The sequence below is a fragment of the Muntiacus reevesi genome, chromosome 14 (genome assembly GCF_963930625.1).
Source record: "Muntiacus reevesi chromosome 14, mMunRee1.1, whole genome shotgun sequence".
Lineage (NCBI taxonomy): Eukaryota > Metazoa > Chordata > Mammalia > Artiodactyla > Cervidae > Muntiacus > Muntiacus reevesi.
This window is the reverse complement of record NC_089262.1, coordinates 7,262,968-7,286,844: the sequence shown is the minus strand read 5'-3', so window position 1 is coordinate 7,286,844 and position 23,877 is coordinate 7,262,968. Positions and strand designations below refer to the sequence as shown.

General features: G+C 43.5%; 1 non-coding gene across 1 annotated transcript; it reads right to left on the bottom strand.

Annotated features, from left to right (window-relative positions):
- Positions 1–21,543: 21,543 nt before the first annotated feature.
- LOC136146783 (U6 spliceosomal RNA) lies at positions 21,544–21,648 on the bottom strand. The gene has a single exon (XR_010659068.1). It is a non-coding gene; the product is annotated as a U6 spliceosomal RNA (small nuclear RNA).
- Positions 21,649–23,877: the final 2,229 nt, after the last annotated feature.

Here is a 23,877-nt window from a genome sequence, read left to right as displayed (position 1 = left end):
ATATCAGGGAGAAGACAATGCTTGTGAAAGAGCAAAAAGCCCCCAGAAGATATTTTAGCAGCCGATTTAAAAAATGTCCCTGGCATGAAAAAACAAAAATCATTGGATATGCAAGTTATAGGCCACTGTTGACCTTGGCAAATGCAATTTCCTAAAAATAACAGATAAATCAAGTTGATTTTAAGGAAATAGCAGAGTCTGGGACTCGGTCAATGAATGAGAGTTAAGGAAGGAAGTACAGTGATGCTAGATGGTTCTTTATTGATTTTTTTTTATTAATTTTTTTAATCTTTTGGTCATGCCACATGGGGTGGGGGGAGGGGGGGTCTTAGCTTCCTGACCAGGGATTGAACCCTCAGCCCCTCCTTTGACGGCATGAAGTCTTAACCCATGAGTCACAAGGGAAGCCCCTAGGTGGTTCTTTCTAGGGGTTTGGAAGAAAAGGGAATGATAGAGATAGGTCAGCTACATGAGAGGAAGACCTGATGAGAAGCTTTAGGAAATATGTCTTTATAGATAATGACTAATGGACACTTGCTGTTGCTCAGTCACTCACTCCTGTCTGACTATTTGCAATCTCATGGACTGCAGCATGCCAGGATTTCCTGTCCTTTATCATCTCCTGTAACTTGCTCAAACTCATGCCCACTAACTCAGTGATGCCATCAAACCATCTTGTTCTCTGTCATCCCCTTCTCCTCCTGCCTTCAATCTTTCCCAGCATCAGGGTCTTCTCTAATGAGTCAGTTCTTTGCATCAGGTATTGGAGTTTCAATTTCAGCATCAATCCTTCCAATGAATGTTCAAGACTGATTTCCTTTAGGATGGACTGATTGGATCTCCTTGGAGTCCAAGGGACTCTCAAGAGTCTTCTCCAACACCACAGTTCAAAAGCATCAATTCTTTGGCGCTCAGCCTTCTTTATGGTCCATCTCTCACATCCATACATGACCACTGGAAAAACCATAGCTTTGACTAGATGGACCTTAGCATGGACCTTGGCAATGAAACGTCGCTGCTTTTTATATGCTGTGAGGTTTGTCATAGCTTTTCTTTCAAGGAGTAAATGTCTTTTAATTTCATGACTGCAGTCACCATCTGCAGTGATTTTGGAGACACTACTGTATGTTATGACACTACTGTATGCGATGGACACTAAGGTACGCTAAAGGAAAGGGGCAACGAGAGAGGAGAAAGACATGATAGAAGTCATGCTTCTTTGTGCAAAGTAAAATAAAGTCATAAGCGCTAGGAGAAGAATTGACCCTCATCAGGAGGCAATGCTATTCTCATTGTCTATGAGGATTCCATGGAGAAATAGCTGGGATGCAAGTCTTTAAAACCTCAAGTAGTTGACTCCTACTTCTGCAAGGATCTGAAGGTGAGCAGGGAAAATTAAGCAAATATATAATTTATCGCTTTATTCCTTGATCTAGGATCATAGCATGGAAGACTTGTACCTGGTGGGCCAGTCTGGACTAGTTATGAAACTGGTCCTGATGTGATGAAACCATGGAGTGCAGGCTGTACCTAAGCTCATGGCTTTCATGGGGAGAGGAATTCCCTCACAGATCCTGGAAGATAACAGAGAAACACTTAAGGCTTTTGGTGAGGTAAGAGAGTTTATTGAAAAGAAACAGACTTATGACATAGACCTCAGAAGGAGGTGAAAGAGAATGCCTGTGTCATTAACTTGAGCAGAGCATTATATGCCTTTTGATTAGTTACTAACAATGGATCAGAAGACTAACTCAAGGTTGTAAGGAACAGGCTCCTGTTAAGAAGAAGAAACATATCCTCAAGAAGGATACTTGTTGTTATATAATCATTAGCACAGGACCTAGGGAAAAACATGTCCTCAGGGAAGATACACTGTTGGTCTATAATCATTAACCCAGAGCCTAAGGAAAAACATATACTTGAGCAAGACAGATTGTTGTTTACAGGCAAAGAATGAATAGCTCCTTCTTAAGAGGCCTTGGACTCCTTATCAACGTGCCTAAATTTCACTCTATCAGGTATTATTTGCACAAACTTGATTCTGAACTGTACAGGATGGCAAAAAGAATAGCAAAAACATTTGCCTGTAGCATCTTTCACACATCTATTCATGCCCCTTCATTTCATCCTCCGCAGATGTGCACTTCAGTAGGGAGGATAATGAGATGCTTACTTCCTCAAGTCTTATGTAGCTGGTCAAAGACTTGTATTTTTCCCCCTCTGGATTCTTTCCTTTCCATTCTAAAGTTTCAGATGTTGGTCTTGTAAAGATGTAGCCTGCTTTAGCTGATAACTGACCATATAAAAACCCAAAGAATATTCAAATTGGCCAGCCCAAAAGAAAAGAGTTGACTATGACATGAGGAAGGAGGAAGTACAACATGCAAAAGAAGAAAAATCAAAGAGGAAGAAGAAACTCCCAAGAAGATTCTCAAAGGGATGTGCCAAGCGGGTTTCACAGTTTTATCTATTCTTTTTTAAATTTACTTTAATATTTATGCTTTCTGGCCATGCCAAGTGGCATGTGGGATCTTAATTCCCTGGCCCAGGGACTGAACTCATGCTCCCTGCATAGGGAGGGCAGAGTCTTAACCACTGGGCCACCAGGGAAGTCTTGGGTTCTATGGTTTTAATCTTTGTGCTGCCAATTCTACTGATCGCACCATTATGTCACAACAGCGACCTTGACTTTGAATCTTATCCTGGTTATTCCAGATGAAGAAGCCAGCGTGGTGCTAGGAATAGTGAATGGGAACTGAGAGAACAGTCAGAAAAAAAAGTCAACTTTTATCCTACTCACTCATTCTTAATTGCAGCAACGCTTAGTGAAGACACAGCATGTGCTTATCCTTGGGCCTGGTACTGAGAATACCCATGAAATAATTGGCTCTGTGTTCTGGCACAGGGTCCAGTCTGATAGCAGAGGCAGTTAAAAATTAATTTGTAACATAAAGTGAAATTTGAGGTAGTGGCTTGACTATGTATTTACAGACTTTCCAGGTGGTGCTGGTGGTAAAGAATGTGCTTGTCAGTGTAGGAGACACAAGAGACACAGGCTCATTCCCGGGGGTGCACAGATCCCCTGGAGGAAGGAATGGCGCCCCGCTCCAGCGTTCTTGCCTGGAGAATCCCATGGGCAGAGGAGCCTGGTGGGCTACAGTCCATGGGGTCGCAAGGAGTTGGAAAATGACCACAGCCAGTTAGCATGTATGCACACATATGTGCTTATTCCAGCCTTGGGAGGTCAAGGATGGCTTCCCTGAGAAAGTCGTGTCTAATTAGAGTACTGATATGCCCACAAAGCTGAAAGCCAGTAAAGTTCAACCAGGCCGGCAGAGGAGGGCAGGGTGCAGATGAGAGAACGTGAAGGTCCAGAGGGCGGACAAGGGGAACTGACTCAGCCTAAAGAAAGGAGGGTTGGAGCCCAGACCCTCGAAGTGGCTGTGCTAAGCGGAGCCTAGATTTGTCTTGGGGCAAACAGACGTCCTTGAATCGATCTGCATGTTTAGTTGAGTCTCTCCCAGTCAGCTGGGGTAGAGATTAAAGGAAACAGAAGAGCAGGTACCTATACAGGAGGACAGGTGAGAGGGCCTTCATCAAGGTTGTGACTGAAAAAGTGTAGAAAGCGAAGCACATTGCAACCATATTAAAGTAAGAAAGAAAAGAAGGAAAATAAAGTCTCTCAGTCACGTCTGACTCTTTGCGACCCCATGGACTGTAGCCTACCAGGTTCCTCCATCCATGGGATTTTCCAGGCAAGAATACTGGAGTGGGTTGCCATTTCATTCTCTAGGAGATCTTCATAACCCAGGGGTTGAATCCGGGTCTCCCACATTGTAGACAGACGCTTTACCGTCTGAGCCACCAGAGGGTAAAATTAACAAACGGATTTTGGGGAGAGAAAACTTGGTGTCTTAGTCCATTAAGATGCTATAATAAAAATGCCATGTACTGGGTAGCCAGAGCAACAGAAATTTATTTCTCACAGTTTGAAGATTGGGAAGTCCAAAGATGAAGACACTGGAAGATTTGGTGTGTGATGAGGGCTGCTTCCTGGTTTGCAGATGGCCATCTCTCTGTGGCATCTCATGTGGCAGAAAGTGTGGGGGAGTTCTCTGGGGTCTCTCTTATGAGGACACTAATCCCATTTAGAGGACTTTATGCTCAAGACCTAATCACTTCCCAAAGGCCCCACCTCCTACTCCATCAGTTCAGTTCAGTTCAGTTCAGTCGCTCTTTGCAACTTTGTCCGACTCTTTGCAACCCCATGGACTGCAGCACTCCAGGCCTCCCTGTCTATCGCCAACTCCTGGAGTTTACTAAAACTCATGTCCATCGAGTCAGTGATGCCATCCAACCATCTCATTCTCTGTCGTCCCCTTCTCCTCTTACCTTCAATCTTTCCCAGCATCATGGTCTTTTTTAAAGAGTCAGTTCTTCGCATCAGATAGCCAGAGTTTTGGAGTTTCAGCTTCAGCATCAGTCCTTCCAATGAATATTTAGAAACTGATTTCCTTTAGGATGCACTGGTTGGATCTCCTTGGAGTCCAAGGGACTCTCAAGAGTCTTCTGTAACACCACACTTCAAAATCGTCACACAGGGAATTAGGCTTCAGCATAACTAGTTTGGAGAGGTACAAACACTCAGTCTTGTAGCATCTGGCTACAAGTTAGCTGCCTTTGCAAGCATTTGATTGAAAATATACCATTATCCTTGTCCAGGATATGCTGATTTCTATCAAAATGAATACAGAAAGATTAAGTGGAGTGGCACTGTGGTATAACCGTAACCAGTCAGATGTTAGCGTATGAATAAACATCAAGAACACCATGATTGACTAAATATACATTTGGCTCAGAGCGGCAATTTTTATATTAACACATTTATGAAGCATCTGTTAAGTGTTTTACATAGCTGATCTCCCATTCCTGAATCTACATAATGAACTCTGCCTTCATTTACATATGAAGAGATGAAATCCAGTGAGAATCAGGCAGCTTGCCCACCTAGGGTGGTTGGTCTGAGTCAAGGTCAGGGGTGTCTCACCCCAGAGAATCAGCTCATCCCTGAGTCTTCATCCCAGGAGGGGTGCGCATCTGTGTGAGTCCCGGGTTCTCCCCATGGCACCCAGGGAAGAGCCGAGTCCAGCGGGGAGCCCTGGAAGTGCGAGCCGGGGTGACATAGGATGCCCTGCCCTGTCCTCTCTGGGGCACTTGCCTGACCCAGCGAGTCTGCCTACAGGCTCTGCCCTTGGCCTGAGCGGAGAGGGGAGACTGGCCTGTTCCCAGGTTCACTGACCCTCTCTCCTCTCCAGGAGCCAAGTGTCCCCCACTAGCCGTTAGCAGGTAGGGTGGTGATGCTTCGTGACAATCTGCTCATTGACTCCCTGGCGGATGTGGGGCCCTGGGTGGGGGCGAGGCAGGGGAGCTGGGGGCGTGGAGGTTGTGTTGGACCCTTGGCCTCCCATCACCCACTCCCTGTCATGGGGAGACTGGACAGTCTATGCCAGGACCACGTCCTTGTGTATCCTCATTCCTGTGAGTGAGGCTGGAGTCACACACCAGCGGTCCGAGGCCACGAGGACAGCTCAGGTGCCAAAGCCAAGTACCTTAGCTTTCACTGGTGGATATTCTGCCTCAACTTTGCCTGAATCTGTTGAATTCCTTTTGAAACATTAAGGGCAATTTGCAGAACATTTTTACAAATGCTATTGGAAATGCTATGAAATCAAGACATCAGTGTACAGTATTTGCTCAGGGCAGGTTTTCTCATACTTAATGTTTCTCCTGTGTCATTTTATTTTCAGTCTTCATTTTTATGTAACCTTCAGTGCTGTAATTTTCTCTTTGCAGAAAGCCTTTGCCTTTGCTAAGCAATGCATGAGAAGAAATTGAATTCAATTTATTTTGCTCTGAATTTCTTATGTTAGAAATTTTCCATGGCAAATGAGCCGAAAGCAGCCTTTTATTTTGAACAGAAATTGCAAGCTGTTGTTTAAAAAAGAATTTACTTTTTAAAAAAGACAGAACATAATGAGTCCTGGTAATATGGTAACCTGAATTTCAGTGTTTTGTTTAGAAACTTGGACAGGCATGATCAAAAGTTTTCTCCTGTCCAGGATTAACTGTGACAAATCATTAGAACAACAAAAAAGTCATTCAAGCTTTTAAGGGTTTTTGTTTATTTTCTCTGTGACTTGAGAAAAGCTGAAGGTTGCCCTTGAAATGCAACTGGGCAGGGAGTTTTCTCACTCTTTTAGTTGTTTTGGAATGAAGATTTCTGAAGCATCAGGTGTTTTTTAGCATCTGGCCCTGGCTTTGCAGCCATGTATTCACTGTGAGACCACAATGGAATATGTTTCTTAGAAATCAACCCATTTTGCCATTTGAAAGTTAAATATTTGATTGTAGTAAATATATATGCAAAAGGTTTATGCCCTTAAAAATAATGTGGATTCCTCTAAAGGTAGATAAGATGGAAACTATAATCATTTCCATTTCCCCTATTAATTCAGATTGTCCCTAGTAACAATTGTAGCATTTAGGTTGAGAGATAAGGCGCTACATTGTGTTAAAGCCCTAAAATAATTCACTATAATATAGGAGGGAAAGCATAATAGGAGAGGAAGATCTGTTTCATGCTTATTTAACAGTTTCATTCCCCAATGGAACTGTCTTTAAAAGTTTTGTTGGAACTTCCCTGGTAGTCCAGTGGTTAAGACTCAGTTCTTCCAAAGCAGGAAGCACAAGCTAGATCTCTGGTTTGGGAATTAAGACACCACATCCTGCACAGTGTGGCCAAAGAAAAATAAGCATTATTTGTAACTTATAAAATAAATGATAATCATTAAAAAAAAATGACAATAACAACATATATCAAAAAGCAGCAGAAAGAAGAAAGTAATGAATCATCAGAAGTTGAAATATTCAATACAGATAAGAAAAATTCAGTGACCTTTATTTCATAGCTTTAATATACATACTTCATATATACATATGCTATATATAATATTTTACATGTAATGCAAATACAAGTTATGTGTGCATGTGCAGTAGGAGACATGTGTATGGAGCCAATATGAGCCTTACCAAAATACTTGAACAATATGTTTAAGTATTAAGTAACTCCAAATAGTTTAAATTCAAAATTCTAATATCTTATTTCAAAAAAACTGATGGTTATGTGGGGATAATTGTTAAATTTTCTATCTTATTTGAAAACAGTACCTAAGATAGAAAAATTAATGGCCCCAGAGAGATGACCAGTTCCCAATCTCTGAAACCTGTGTGTTTCTTCCATTATATCTTGTTCAGATGGCTCAGAGTTGTATTTCTTTTGCTTATCTCATGCTCTTGGGTTCTATAATATGTCTATAATTACACAATGAGAAAAATTTGCACCATTATCTGTCATATAGAGCTACAAATATTGCAAATTTTGATCACGTTTTAAAGAAAGTTATCCTATTTGCAAAGGCACAATAAGGGTGCATCTTATAAAATATTTTGGCCACCTGATGCAAAGTGCTGACTCCTTTGAAAAGACCTTGATCCTGGGAAAGATTGAACGCAGGAGGAGAAGGGAATGACAGGATGAGATGGTTGAATGGCATCACCGACTTGATGGACAGGATTTTGAGCAAGTTCCAGCAGACAGGGAAGCCAGGTCTGCTGCAGTCCATGTGGGTCACAAAGAGTTGGATATGCCTGAGCAACTGAGCAACAATGACAACAACACCAAAACTATAAATGAAATTTATTTAATACAGACCAGGCTTCCCTGGCGGCTCAGCAGTAAAGACTCTGCCTCAATGCAAGAGCCTCAGGAGACGCTTGTTCGATTCCTGGATTGGGAAGATCCCCTGGAGGAGGGCATAGCAACCCACTCCAGTATTCTTGCTTGGAGAATCCCACAGACAGAGGAGGCTGGTGGGCCACAGCCCATAGGGTCGCAAAGAATCAGACATGACAGAACTGACTTAGCAATACAAACCATAGTCACATTCTCTTTTCATTTGATTTTGAAAAAGTCTACTATGTCCAAAAGTTTTAGGGATTTGAATTTAGATTTAAAAATTGGATACATTTGAACAATGAATTTCAGACTACTATAATAGTTTCGGAAAACTGTAAGAAATGTTTTCTTCATGTGTACATTCCTATGTAAAACTCATAGCTTCTTCTGTGTATGCTTTTAAAAGTTAAAGAAATGTCCTTTTTTTTTTTTTGAAGGGGGCATTTACCATATCTAATTAAATTTCTGGGCCCTACGATGGGGTGAGTCTTCTGGATTATCCAGACAGGCCCGGTCAGATCACATGAGCCCACAGAGTAGAGAAATTTTTTCAGCTGAGGCAGAATGGAACGTCAAAGAGATTGGAAGCCTGAGAGGGATTTGACATTGACTTTGAAGATGGAGGCTATCACGAGTCAAGGAATTCAGGTGTCCTCTAGAACCTAAGAACAACCTCCAGGCAAAAGTGAGCAAAACGGGGGCCTTGATGTTGCAAGCACCTGGTACTGAATTCTGCCAACAGTCACTGAGAGCCTTGGAGAGGATGCTCCACAGCCTCCAGCAAGTAGCATAGCTCTGCTGACACCTTGATTTCAGTCGTGAAAGGGCAGGAGCAAAAGCATCTGCCAAGCTGCCTGGATTTTCATCCTACAGAAGTGTCAGATAATAAATTTGCTGTTTTAAGCCTCTATGTTTGTGGCAATTTGTCATGGCAGCAACTGTAAAATGAATGCAGTACCTGTATTTATTTTATTCTTTATATCTTTCAAAGCAAATGGAATATCCAAGCAGTGTGGTTTACTTTCTACTAAGCAATCTTACATTCTTGATTAAAACATGCAGCTACAAGAAGGTATGTCTAGGAGTAACAAATTTGCCTCACCAGCCATGGTTTCTCTGGTATACTCCCACAAACTGCAAATTCAGCTACTTATTTCAGGACATGGAGAGCCCATATCAAGTTGTCCAAAACAATATGGGGACTGGTGAATACAAAACTGAAATGATTGCAGTACATTTATGACAATGTGAGAAATATTCTTATTTTTAGATACACTTAAATAAATGTATCCATTTTGTTGTTGTTCACTTACTGTCGCGTCCGACTTTTTGTGACCCCATGAACTACAGCACGCCAGGCTTCCCTGTACTTCACCCTCTCCCAGAGTTTGCTCAAACTCATGTCCATTGAATCGGTGATGCCATCCAACCATCTCATCTTCTATCATCCCCTTCGCTTGCCTGCAGTATTTCGCAGCATCAGGGTCTTTTCCAAAGAGTCGGATCTTTGCATCAGGTGACCAAAGCATAGGAGTTTCAGCTTCAGCCTCAGTCCCTCCAATGAATATCAGGGTTGATTTCCTTTAGGATTGAGTTGCTTGATTTCCTTCCCATTCAGGGGACTCTCAAGAGTCTTCTCCAGCACCACAGTTTAAAGGCATCAATTCTTTGGCTTTCAGCCTTTTTTTATTGTCCAGATCTTACATCTGTACATGATCTCTGTTTACATGCGAGTTTAACTCATTGATTGGCAATTAGATTGCTTTGCTTTTTTCCAGTTGGTCCCTGCTCTTAACGTCTAAATTGATACATGTACATGAATGCAATCTTTCTTCTTTGCTTCATGTATCTAAGCCCTGTATTGGTAAAGTAACATAATACTGTGCTTGAATTTTCCATACAGTCCCCCCCACAACCCTTGCAAAAAAAAAAAAAAAAATCTTTTCAACTATGCCAGGATGTACATTTTAAAATTTGTCCCTGGCTTTCACTAAAGCACTTTACTTCTTCTAATCTCTATGGCTCCCGAATATACCACTTTGGAAGTCTGACTTTCCTTTCTTTTAACCTAAAAATCACATTGACCTTTAAGCTTCAGTATCTCCTCAGAACCAACAACTTGGCTTCTTGTCAATGAGGAATAGATCAAAGGAGCTTAAAGCTGAAGCACTCATATTCAGCTTCACTGAAGGAGATGCCTTTCTTATTAGATGCAAGACCTGGTCACCATACAGCAATATGTATAGGAGTTTTCATCATCTGAATAGAGTGAGCTGGTAATGAAAAATACTCTAGTGCTGAATGTGGAATACTGATTTTGTCATCCTTGCTTCTGCCTCAATTCTGTCTAGCACATGCCTAACAGTGGGGAATACTGCATTGCCTTTCTGAGCCTGGAGGAAACCAGAGCACGTCCACGGGTACTGGTGTAGAGAGATTAAGACAGGCCCAGTACAGGTGACCCAAATAATTTTCCAGAATGTCATTAATGTGTGAAACTGCAGTCTTCCCCCACTTCTTCAATCAAGAGGTTTTAAAAGTCCTTCTGGGTCTCTATTTTAAGTCAGTAAGGAAAACTCAGGCAAGAGTCCCTGCCGCAGGTGCTATTCTTCTCGGAAATGAAAATATCTTGACTTCTTAAAACGTTAGAAATGATACAGAAATGTCTTTCTCCGCATTAGCAGGAATTTTCTCTTTGGCTCTGGGTTGAACCTTAAAACCATGGAGGTCATAAAAATGAAAACCCATAAAGAAACAAATCAGGAGGAATATTCTTCCAGCGGTTTATTTGCTTGGTCATGTCTAACTCTTTTGCAACCCCATGGACTGTAGCCCTCGGGGCTCCCCTGTTCATGGAATTCTCCAGGCAAGAACACTGGAGTGGGTTGCCATTTCCTCTTCCAAGGGATCTTCTCCACCTAGGGACTGAACCTGAATTTCCTGCATTTACACACAGATTCTTTTACCATTGAGCCACCGGGGAAGCCCCTATTTTTCTAGGATCAACTATATCAATATGTATCACACATACCCATATGAATAGAGAAAGGGAGGACATTATTTGCATTTTCAGGAAAGAAAACGCAGCCACTACCAAGTGACCACAGAGTGGGGTCACAGTCTCCAGGAACACTGAGACCCTGGTCACCTCTGCTTTTTCTTTGCGTAGGGCATCTCCTGACACTCTGGCTGCAGTGGCCACCATATGCAGCTGCAGAATGGGCCCAAAACCAAGGTCAGGGGAAGGTTGAAATGTCTCCACCCTTGTTTGCCTGGAGCCGATGTTCTGCATCATCAACAAAGAAACTCCCTCGTATGGAGGAGGTACCACTGACAGCTCTTAGTTTGTGCCTCAAAATCTGTAGTAAATAGACTTTTCTAATGGGATCTTTGATGCCCATAGAATAAGGCACGTTTTCTCAAAATAATTATTAAATATATCTATCTGGATTTCAATATTTCAGAACCAGAATCACACACCAAGCTGTAGAAGCTGAACACAAAGCCTTGGGTCTTGATTCACAGCCAGGATCTCATCCATGGGAAGTTCCATCAATCTGTTGTCCTTCTTTGCTCCACAAAGAACAAACGGACCTTTTCAGGATCATTTCTTTTTGAAAATTACTGCCTGGAAGTGGTCAGTATCATATGTTCTGAAAGCACAAAGGGAAGACAGGCTGAAAGCAAAAGGGAGCAGGAGGCCAGACTTGCACAAGGGGCTCTGGAGGACTTTCTCTCCATCGATGCTGCAAACCCACGCCTGGACTGAGACCTACCACCAAGGTGAAGGTGACGTTGGGCCAGAACAAGAGTGTGCGCTGGGGCATGGTATCTGTAGGGGTCCCATTTTTCATCTTGCATGGCTTCCACATCACTTTTCTAGGCTCCCTCGGCCTCGGTTCAGCAAGACGTGTGTGCATGAGTTAGGGGAAATACCAGGGCCCATATTTCCCCTGGAAAGTGCCTAAGATGCTCTCCATGTCTCTGCTCACCACATTTCCCCAATCCTTCAGAACACACCAATGCACAGTTCTTTCACACACACCTTCTCTCATTCACACACTCACACTAACTCACAGACACACAAATCCATTGGCATACTCTCATACACACTCACACTCATCTGTGTAGTCACAACCACAACCTCACCTTTTCATGCACAGTCCACTGACATCCACAAACACTAAACACCCACACTCACAAACACCTTCACACTCATGCACGCTCTCTTACATTCATCATGCATTTCAACAACACCCACAAGCTCACAATCACGTTTTCAAGCATAGAGTACAATCACACAGATTATCACAGGCATTTTCATCCCACCTCTCTCTCTCTCTCTCACACCTACCCACACACACACCCCATTCCACGCATACACACACACGTGCTCTGGGATTCACCAGCCTCGGGTCTCAGCCCAGCCGGGCGGTTGGACGTGCAGGGAGGCTGAGAGCCCTTCCCCTCCCCGCCCCCACGGCCCCGCGTGCCCCCGGCTCTGGCTCAGGAGCAGCGAGGGCTGCAGACCACGCGCCGGCCCCCTCCGCTGGCTCCGCACCGGCGCTGAGACGGGCGTTTGCGGGGACACCGGGCGTGAGAGGCCGGTGAGATTCAGTCCCCTGTCCGCCTCCAGCTCTAAGCTTCGCGCATCCCGCCCTGGAAAGAAAACTGCGGTGTGGTTGGGAGCCCAGCCTCCCCCGGGTCCTCTGAAAAGCGGCACGAGTCCCGTTCTCGGAGGAGCGCTGTCACTTCAGCCGACAGAGGGGCGAGCCAGGCCCAGGGCCCGGGAGGCCGAGGGCTTCGGGAGTGAGGCGCCCTCGGGACCCCCGCTGCCCCCTCGGGGCGGTCGGGGCGCGTCCCCAGCCTCCCCCAGCCTTGCCTTTCCCCTCCCGGGTCCCTGTGGGGCGGGGGCTGCAGAGCCAGCCCCTGCTCCTCCCGGGTCACTGGCCTGCGGTTCTCAGCTCTGCCCTGACAGGAGCACCTCTGGCTGTCCTTGACTCCCAGGCCTCCCCCAGGGTCTGATAACCGCGCAGTGTTGACCTTCCCTGGGAAGTGGGGTCTCTCTCTGGACCTTCGCCCAGGGATTCGAGGGACAGTCACCCCGAGCTCACACAGCAGAACTAGTGGGAAAGAAAGAAAAAACAGCAGAGGGCAGCTTAAACTCTAGAGGCCAAGCAAGGGCAGCACAGGGCGAAGGCCATGAGGGTTAAGAGGTGGATGCAAAGGCTCCAGGGGCTGCCTGGAGGGAGCTGGCCAGAGTTCATCAGGAGAGGCTGTTCTGTTGGAATTGTCGGTGGGCGTTATGATAACACTCCCTGCTGCGGTGCAGCCCTTGTAAAATCAGCAACTGATCGAGGGCCATGTGGGGTTGGCATCCCTTGTTTCAACAAATAGGACAGCATTTCCAACTAAGAGAAATGGAAGAACACCATGCACCAGCTGGGAAACTTTGAGAAGATTCAGCCCCCAGGACCTCACTGGTTCTCATCCGTGTAGCTCACGCAATCCTGAGATAATCAAATGCAGCATCGCACGTGACTGTGGCTGGGGAAATCACATGTTAAGTGGAGCGTCTGCATGCTTTTATTAGAGTCTCAGGTTTGGGGTATCATCTAGACACCTTACTTTCTGAGTTGAGTCCTTTAATTGTCTCAGGGTTTAATGACCTCTCAGAAGCGTGACAAAGCAGGCGGTAGGACTTTAATCCGTCCTGCCCACCTGAGGAGCTCTGGTTTCACTGACCTCCCACTAGCGGCCCTGAGGGACCCTGGGGACTCTCCTCCTGAGTCACGGGTGCCTCGTGGGCGTGGGCTCTCTGACAGCCGTGGGCCCAAATGATGTTAGATTGCGAGTGTCAGTCAGAGGGCTTCCTTTTTTCTAATAAACTTCAAGCCCTAATTACCTTTAATATAATCAATGAATGGAATCAAAGATGTTGTGCTTCCGCCCCTTCATGACTGTGGGGCTGCTTGAGGACCCGGGCTACACGGTATCACCCCCGTTATCGTGACTTTCAGGCATGCATCAGGCTTTAAAGACACATGTGGAATAAGTGAATGATGAAGGAATGGAGTCAACACTAATCTGATTATGCTTTATGATCATTCATGGTCTCATCTAAATGCCACGGAAGGTCAGAGATCTGCTGGTTCAAAGCTTGTGTTTTGTATTAAGTAGGATGAAATCCAAATGGACAGAGTTGGCAACACAGCTGTAAAACTACAAGGTTATAGAAACAGGCCCTAAAGGCCCAGGGCAGGGCTCCATGTCCTACTCCTCGCCTGTGCATTTTTCTGTTAGTCCTGGGAATCTGGGGAGACTCACTAAAGCTGAAATAAGGAGAGAAAGTGCCTGGATTGTTAGCCAGCCAGGAACAGTGCTGAAAGTGTTCCCTAAGTGCCTCACATGGCTGCTGTGAACGGCCTTTGTGTTGACTCAGTCAACTCAAGAGCCACATTTAGATTTGTTCCTGAGTCTTCTGTGTCCCAAGAGGCAGGGTTGTGCCATTTCACTAACATGCTTAGGGTCCCTGGGTGAGGCATGAGGGTGACCGGACCCTGAAGGTGTTAGGACCCTGCACATCCTTCCTTGGAGGTGACACAAAGTGTCCTCTTCACCCAAAACAAAGGACTACCTTGAGATGAGCAATGAGCCCCGTTGCCTGCCCCGCCTCTGGCCTCTCTCCCATCTCCCAGGTGGAAATGAGCTGCTCACCTTAAATATCCACTCCTGTCTGCTAAACTGCTCCAAGACAGTCAGTTTATAAACATGACTCACTCCATATTTCTAGAAGTGGGAAAAGAAGAAAAGCTTAGATACATGGCACATGCGTAGCCTGACGACTTTGCGTCTGCAAATCCACGTTGACTCCCATCGCCTGAAAACCCATCCATAGACCAGCTGTCTTCATGTGACTGTACCTTCTCTGTGTGCGCAGCATCCTTCTTGTCCTGGTGCTTGCTGCTGCGTCTTCCAGGGTCTCCAGTGGTCCAGTGGGTGGCAAAGATGCTCCCCTCCACAGACACAGACCTCCATGGCGAGGTTGGGGGTGGGTGGGTGTCTCCATGGCTGAGACTCCCCCCATCCCCCAGCATTTAAGCCCTCCTTGTCTGGGGTCCCTGGGCTTCACTGACTCTTCTCCAGAGTTTGGAATCACTCCTGGTGCTCATGGAGATTCTCCTTCCACGGATTCCAATCACATAGGCATTTTTCTTTCCTGGCTGAAACTCTCATGTGGGGTTGCTTTGTATTAGTCAGCAGCCTCCACGCTTCTGTCGTGCTGGAGAAGAAACCGATTTGTCTCGCAGTCGTTCTTGGGCTCCAAAATCACTGTGGACAGTGACTACAGCCATAAAATTAAAAGATGCTTGCTCCTCAGGAAGAAAGCTATGACAAGCCTAGACAGCATATTAAAACTCAGAGACATCACTTTGCTGACAGAAGTCCATCTAGTCAAAGCTATGGTTTTTCCAGTGGCTATATAATGGATGGTCGGTTGGATCATAAGGAACGCGGAACACTGAAGAATTAATGCTTTTGAACTGTGGTGCTGGAGAAGACTTTTGAGAGTCCCTTGGACAGCAAGGAGATCAAACCAGTGATTCCCAAAGGAAATCAACCCTGAATATTCATTGGAAGGACTGATGCTGAAGCTGAAACTCCAATACTTTGGCCACCTGATGGGAAGAACTGACTCATTGGAAAAGACCCTGATACTGGGAAAGATTGAAGGGAGGAGGAGAAGGGGACGACAGAGGATGAGATGGTTGGATGGCATCACTGATTTAGTGGACATGAGTTTGAGCAACTCCGGGAGAGGGTGAAGGACAGGGAAACCTGGTATGCTACAGTCCATGGTGTCGCAAAGAGTCAGACACAACTGAGCAACTGAACAAGTTAAACAAGATGGTACTTTTAAAATATTTTTGGAATTACTTTTTTTTTGATATTCAGCTTTTGTAATCATGAGGATTTAGAAAGCTACAGAGTTTAACACAAAAGCCCTGGGGCTTTGGGTGTTTCTGGAGTGATTCTTGTGTTCATTAACCTCCAAAGGATGAAGAAAATGAGGAGAAACAGATCCTTTCATTGCAGATAATTTGTACCAGGCAGCACACATTACAGCATCTTGACACGACACCATCCTGATCGATGATAGAGGCAAATGACATTTCTGGTTTATAGATAAATCAGTCACCAGCTTCCTTGATTGCTGGGGCTATTCAAGAGTCTGAGAGATTCTAATCACGGGGCTGGTCCCTCATTTCCTGGCAGTAAATAGCCATTCCTGACATTTTTATCAAGTAAACTTAACCTATGGACTCCAAGAGATATTTCAGTTATTTAATCCTTTTCTGAGAGCAAGAAGCAGCAATGTTCAGTGCCTATCTTACTCTCTACTTCCTCCCAAAATATTAAGAAATATTAAATGGTAATAAATGAGTTTTCTTTTTATTTAAACTGGCCTCCTGTGTGGAATCTACTCAATAAGATATCACAGCACTGATCTACTCTGTTGTGTGCATCCCTTTCATTCAAAAGAACTGGGCTGGCAACCTGTACTCCCTTAATCATCACATCTTCTCTGCTCCATTAGCCTCCAGTAGATGAAAGGCAATCAAACCAGTCAATCATATAGGAAATCAACCCTAAATATTCATTGGAAGGACTGATGCTGAAACTGAAGCTCCAATAATTTGACCACCTGATGGGAAGAGCCAACTCACTGGAAAAGACCCTGATGCCAGGGAAGATTGAGGGCAGGAGGAGAAGGGGGCAACAGAGGATGAGATGGTGGGATGGCATCACTGAGTCTATGGGCATGAGTTTGAGCAAACTCTGAGAGATAGTGAAGGACAGGGAAGCCTGGCGTGCTGCAGTTCATGGGTTGCAATGAGTCAAACACAACCCAGGGACTGAATAACAAACTAGTTTACCAGATGGCCTTGATGAACCACGCCTGCTGGTGTTCATACCTCTTGGGCAGCCTTCTCTCGTATTATGTCAAGCTGACCCTGTGTAACCAAGAGAATGTAGTGTTAGTGATGCTGCCTGACTCCTGAGTTACAAGAAACCTAAATGACACTATGAAACTTCTGCCTGTTTCCTCACGTCACTTGCTCTGGTGTAATTCAGATGCCATGTACGATGCTTGAACCCTTGAAACTACTGTACATGCAAGGATTCCAAGATTGCTTAACAAATGGAAAGAGATGCTTGATCTACCCCCAACTTTTCCACCTATTTTTCATCCAGGACCAATGCCAGGCATGTAGTGAAGAAGGCTTCAGATGTCTCCAGACTCAGCCCTGCCCTGCCTCAATTGATGGGGGCCTCAAGAAGGAGATGCTCAGATGAACCATCAGTTGCCAGAACTGTGAGAGATAACAATCAGTTGTTTTAATCCAGTCAGCTGTTACTCTGAAATAAATATCCAGACCTTCATAATTGATTGACCAGGGGAAATGTACATCTGAGGATTCACAAAATCTCTTTGAGTCTGGTTCAATGAAAGAACCAACTGAGTTCATCCACACAACTCCCATCCTTTTAGTAAATGGCTTATATTAAAATTTAGTAAATGGCTTTTTAATAAATGGCCTACATTAAAATGAATAGTTTTGGCAACTGATCTATCTATATATATATATCATACAGTTTCTAAAGTGACCTATAAAACAAAATCATCTTTGCAGCTGTCATATGAACTCTTTGAAATCTCGACATTCTGAAAGGCATTAAAAACAGAACACAAATACTCTGTTTGGTGAAGAATTTGTTGAATACTCTGTTTGAATTTGTTGTTGGCCTCTTGCAAGTTGTGTTGTCTTATAAATTCAGAGCTGTTCTTTGCCTCTTTGGAGAGTGTAATACCATTTCTTGGAGAGTTTTTACAGAATGCTACTTTTGGTCAGCTTCATGAGAGCCGTATACAAGAAAAAAAGGCTGTTTTGAGACTCTCATCTTATAATCATAGCATTTAATGCCAAAAAAGAAACATGGAAATAGTCCAATCCAACAACACAAGCATACTTGATCCTCTAACCCATTTGTGTACTCTAAGGGGAATGTTCTTTTAGATTCTGAAGTAAATTTAATCATGCCTTGCCCTTAATAAAAACTTCCAATGGTTTTTCTTCAGTGCTTGTAGGATAAAAAGTACAAAGTCCTTAATACATGCGTGATATCTCTGTGTGGTCCCATAACATATCTATTATTAAATAAAAACATTGGACCAGTTTCATATTCTAATGGAAAAAAATACAAAAATAATTGTACATGAATTAAAAATGCAAATATAATGAAATTCTCTCATCGCTCCCATTTTCTCTTTCATGTTTGCTTTCTGATTTTAGCCAGTAATTTCAGAGCACAAATAAAACCCATTTTACTGATGGGCTCTATTTTCCCAAGAGGGCTAGCACATTTTCTGTCACATGTAGAACTTTTCCTTATGCTGCATCCCACATGTGTTTAATTGGATGTCTTCTGTGTGATGTTGATGGTTTTTTTCACTAAAGACTGAGACATTGGATGTGCAGGTCCACTGAATTCTCATCATTCTTGTCCATGCACCAGTAACTCACATTCATAGAAAGCTAGTATTGGACTTGGATGGAGTCCATAAGGGACATCAGTGTAGAAAAGATATGTTCTTATGATTCATCTCATCCAGAAACTAGAGAAAGAGAGGTTTTGATATCTCAGAAAAATTACTGCATTTTGTTGCCAAAGATAGTTGCCTTCATGCCAAAGTGAATCCTTAAACCTTAAAAGGTAGACATTTGTTGCTCAAGGACTTTAATGAGAGAGTAGCCTTGTAACACTTCAGGCCAACCTGCACCCTGATTGTCATATTTGATGCTTTTAATCATTCTTTACCCCTTGTCAAGGTCCATTTCTCTCATGCTAGCTTCTGTTTCAAACACCCCTGGGAATCCTGGTAGATATTTCACTTTGGTGGACTTGCCGAGTTGAGGCCCTCACTCTTTCTCATCATTGCTGGACCAAACTCAGAGCAGAGATCTGCTTCCACCCAAGTGCGATATGGGGGCCCGGTGGGAGTCTGGCCATTATGTTTCCTGCCCAGCTCCCGATGCAGAATCCACAGCCTCACACAGGTTCCACAACTAAACTGAGCATCAAACGCGAGTTTCACAAGACTGAATTACTAAGGACGTGCCATCAACATTGACCTCCATGGAGAAACTGGATGTTTAAAAATTCTGAACGTGCACGGCACTTTGATCTGAAACCCTCATCTCTCTTTGCTTCTGATTTTTGATCTCTTTGTCTTCTGTTTGATTGTGAGACCCTCCGTGGCGTGTCTGCTCCTCCTTAGAGGGGGTGGTGACTCCTGGCTGGGGCTCTGGTCACGCTCACACAGGGTGGCTCCTTCCACGTGGGTGTTCACCAGGGGTCCCCAGTGGCCCCCGGAACACTTTTCACCTTAATAACCTTGGAACAAAGGCATAACCCTGCATTCATTCCAGCTCAGAATTCCTCTTGTAAAATTTCTCTTGATGTTATTTCCTCAACTGATTTTACTCAACTCCCACTGTAGCACTGTGGGTTAGAACTATAATCTGGGTTTATAGTATTGAGGAAACAGCTACAGTTTTTTTTAAAATCCCAAACAGGAAAACAGGGTGGGCTTGGCTACCAAATAAGTCCATGTGGATTTAACAGAAGCAGTAGGTAGTTCCTCAATTTACTGTACCTTACCCGTCTGTGTTAGCACAACTTGGAGGGGAGTCTCTATAAATTGGCTATAGGGAAGTACTCTTCTTGTGTTATTGCAAAGTGCCATTTAACTTGGGTTTCTTGAGAGCTGCTTCTCTCACCTCACATTTTTGGGTTTAACATGGGTAATCTGGGGAAGCATCTGCTGTCAATGATACAGGTGGGGCTCTCCTAATTTCATAATTCATATGAACCAGGACTTCCTATGTGACACAGTGGTAAAGAACCCACCTGTTAATGTAGGAGACACAAGACACATGGGTTCAATATCTAGGTCGAGAAGATCCCCTGGAGGAAGAAATGGCAACCTACTCCAGTATTCTTGCCTGGGAAATTCTGTGGACAGAGGAAACTTGTGGGCTACAGTCCATGGGATCGCAAACAGTCAGGCATGACTGCGTGACTAAGCATGTACATGAACCAAGGTTGTATTTGTGTCTTCTTATGTTTGGGGGACATATCTATTCCACAGAACTTTCTTTTTCCTGATCCACCAGTGCTAGTTAATCAGATTGGTAACACTGGCAACTTCAGATTGGTAAGACCTCTATAAATTGTAATCTGACATGAGGTGTTTCACAAGCTATTTATTACTAGTTAGAGTGGCTTAATGGTGTCCTACTGTTTATTTTGCATCAAAGTAGATGGAGTGTTATCTTTCAGACCTAGTCTCTGTCTCTTGCATTATAAGAGTCCTTCATGAGGGGATAATAAAGGGTTTGTGTGGAACCTAGCAGACTCTGATGGTGTCAGAAAATAGAAAGGGCTGGAGTTTCATCAATTAAAGTCTTCTCTGAACATCCACTATGCCCTAGTTTTCTGCCAGGGAGACAGAGATGGAAAACTCAGACCCTGTGCTCTAGGAGCTCACTGCTCAGAGGAGCGGAACAATGGAGATGCAGTGTGATAATCACTCACAGCCACCACGGCCGTGGTTGAGCAGGCTCTCATAAAGAACCCCCAGCCTGCTCCAGAGAGGGTCAGCAAGGTGCTTGGAGAAAGTGAGACCTGAACTTGGTGTTGGGAAACAATAGGGATAAACAAAGCTAATCAAACAGAAAGGAATGAGCCAAACTGAGAAAGGTGTGTAGGGGCCAGATGGACTTCCCTGGTGGCTCAGATGGTAAAGAATCCATGAGCAACGTAGGAGACCTGGGTTCGATCCTTGGGTAGGGAAGATCCCCTGGAGATGGGAGTGTCTACCCACTCCAGTATTCTTGCCTGAAGAGTTGCAGGGACAGAGGAGCATGGTGGGCTACAGTCCATGGGGTCACAAAGAGTCAGACACAACTGAGTGACTATCACTTTCACTTTCATAGGGACCAAATAATATCTTAGCAACACCTTAGTAACAGCCAGGGAAGCAAAAAATGACCATATCTTGAAAATGGTGAAACCTAAAAGATTTGTCATTTGTACTTCTGGGGTAAGAGATACATTCTCATTCCACCCCAAGCTTATCTCAGCAATCCAATCTCAGGAAGGCCATCCTTACACGTATTCAGTCCTTTCCTCCAGACTGCTGCTTTCAGGTACCCAAGAAATAGAATTTTACTTCCTTGGGGGCAAAAGGAAATCTTTGATTTTTAAAGGGCAGTTCTGATACATCTCTCAATCCTCATCATGTAAATGTTTGAAAGTGTTAGTTGCTCAGTCATGTCTGACTCCTTGCAACCCCATGGACTGTAATCCACCAGGACGCTCTGTCCATGGAACTCTCCAGGCAAGAATACTAGAGTGGATTACCGTTTCCTTCTCCAGGGGATCTGAAAGAAAATTCTGCAGAGAAAGATCTCTGTGGTATAGAAAGGGCATTGATTCAGTGCTTAATTCCACTTCTGATTCCAGCCAGGTCCTGCTGCTAGTTCACGAAAGGCATTCTGTACAAAACAAATAGTTTCTTCCTTGCTTCTGAAAAGGAGAAATTTGGATCATATTGTTTATCTAGGCATCTTTCTGTCCTAAAACCTTGTGCATCTAAGCCAATGTTTCTTTGTTTTTTTAAAAATGTGGAACACTTGTAGAATTTGCATGTCATCTTCACTCAGAGGAAATGCTAATTCTTTGTATCATCCCACCTTTAGTGTACAAGGTTCTGAAGCAAGCACTCTTAAGCCAGGTCTTTTGACTGCTTATGTTTTCCTCTAAATCTTCCCCTTTCAGGTAAATGTCAGGACCTGTAATTACCACAGGAAAAATCCATTTACTGGTTCTAACTCTATTCCCACTATTACTGTTATTGTTATGCCCTTCTCCAGGGGATCTTCCCAACTCAGGGACTGAACCTGTGTCTCTTAAAGTCTCCTGCCCTGGCAAGTAAATTTGCTAAGCTAATGTAGACTTTGGTAAAACTCAATGAATATAATTTTATCAGTTGAAATTTTAATGTTACAAAATAGTTCAAATCAAGAGGTCATAGGTAGGCATAAATGACCTTTCAATTAGGCCTTAGTTGAGCCGGGTCCCTGAGAAGGTGAATGGGACAGTGTCCTGGCTGGAGGTTCTGCTCTCTCCCTCGCTGCTCCAGGTGCTTAAAACTATTTATCCTGGATGGCCGACATGTGCTAGTCCCACAGTACAGAGTGTTTCAACATTTTCGTCAGCATTTTCTAAGCTCCTGCAATGCTAGTGTCATAAATTCCAGCTCTTATTTCTTCTGTGTGAACTTGTGATTAGGAAAATCAAAGAACAAAGAGTCTGCAAAGAGGGGTAATTAAGAATGGTCAGGGGGCCACATGAAACACATCTGCCAGAAGCAAAACTGTCCAAATTGCAGATCCATGAATGGTCAGAAGTCCCACAGGTGACATTCTAGAACATTCAGTGCCATGTGTCTCAATAAAATTTGACTCTTTTGATGGGTCCATTTTTTTTTTTCTTTCAAAGAATTAGGGTGTTTGAGTAACACTATGTGACCTTTGGAGGAAGGTAGGATAGGGACACAGGAGTGAAAGATCCAATAGAGTTTTAATCGTGTTTTATCTTGGTATGTGTGTGTGTTAGTGTGAACTTCCCTAAAGCCTTTCTGGAAGCACATCTTGCATGAATCAATCAAATGTGTGTCAGTCGACAAGTGAAGTTGCTACTCTGTGTGTCTTGCTTGCATCTGATATTTTTGTGATATGAACTATTTAGATTAATGACTGAAGTGTAAGTAACTTCAAACAATCCTCAGGGAAAAGCATATATAAATTAAGAAACATTTCAATTGCATCAACAATTAGTTCTGTAATTAATCAGTGGGGGAAAATAACTCAGGATGAATTTTCTGGATTGGTAAAGAACCCAGCTGCAATGCAGGAGATGGAGGAGACGCAGGTTCTAACCCCAGCTAGGGAAGATCCTGGAGGAGGACAGGGCAACCCACTCCAGCATTCTTGCCTGGGGAGTCCCATGGACAGAGGAGCCTGGTGGGCTACAGTCCATAGGGTCCCGAAGAGTTGGTCATGACTTAGTGACTAAACACACAAACACACATAAATGATAACTCCTGAAAAAATGCATATTGGGGATCCAAAGAAATATTTGGTACAATAGTATATGATTTTCTACAGAACCTTTTTAATTACAAAGCGATTTTATTTTACCAATTGTTAATTTGTAGTATATTTTTAAGTCCTATTTTTAGTAAGACATTATATCTTCAATCAAAGTGAAAATAAAATTAAATGCAGACAGTGATCTTAATAAAAGTTTTGATATATGTAAAGAAACTGTTCAATTTTTCTTTTGAATATTAAACTGTATTTATATACCTTGTAGTCATTTCATGAAAGAATAGCATATGCAGAATGATAATTTTATGTTGTATATGCTTTAGTGAAATAATATTGTGGAGTATAAAATACTGCAGTTTTAATAATAAAAGAAATGTTTACCCTGAACTTTTTGTATTCTGACTGCGGAATGATTAAATAGCTACCTTTTACACTTAGTTTTATTTATTTACTTTGAACTCTTAGTTTTGTATTCGGGTATAGCCGGTTAACAATTCTATGACAGTTTCAGGTGAACAGTGGAGGGACTCAGCCACATGTACACATGCACCCATTCTCCCCCAAGCCCCTCACGTCCAGGCTGTCCCAGAGCAGTGAGCAGAGTTCCACGTGCTTTGCTGTAGGTCCTTGTTAGTTATCCATCTCAAATACAGCAGTGTGTACATGTCTCTCAGACAAACAAACATTGGGAAAATTTGTTGCCAGTTGACTTCTCTTGTAAGAAATGTTAAAGTAGGTTTTTCAAGAAGAAGAAAAATGATACAGGTCAGAATGCAGGATCTTCACAAAGAAAGGAAGAGTATGGGAAGTATGATAAAGTAAGGTAAAGCGAAACCTTTC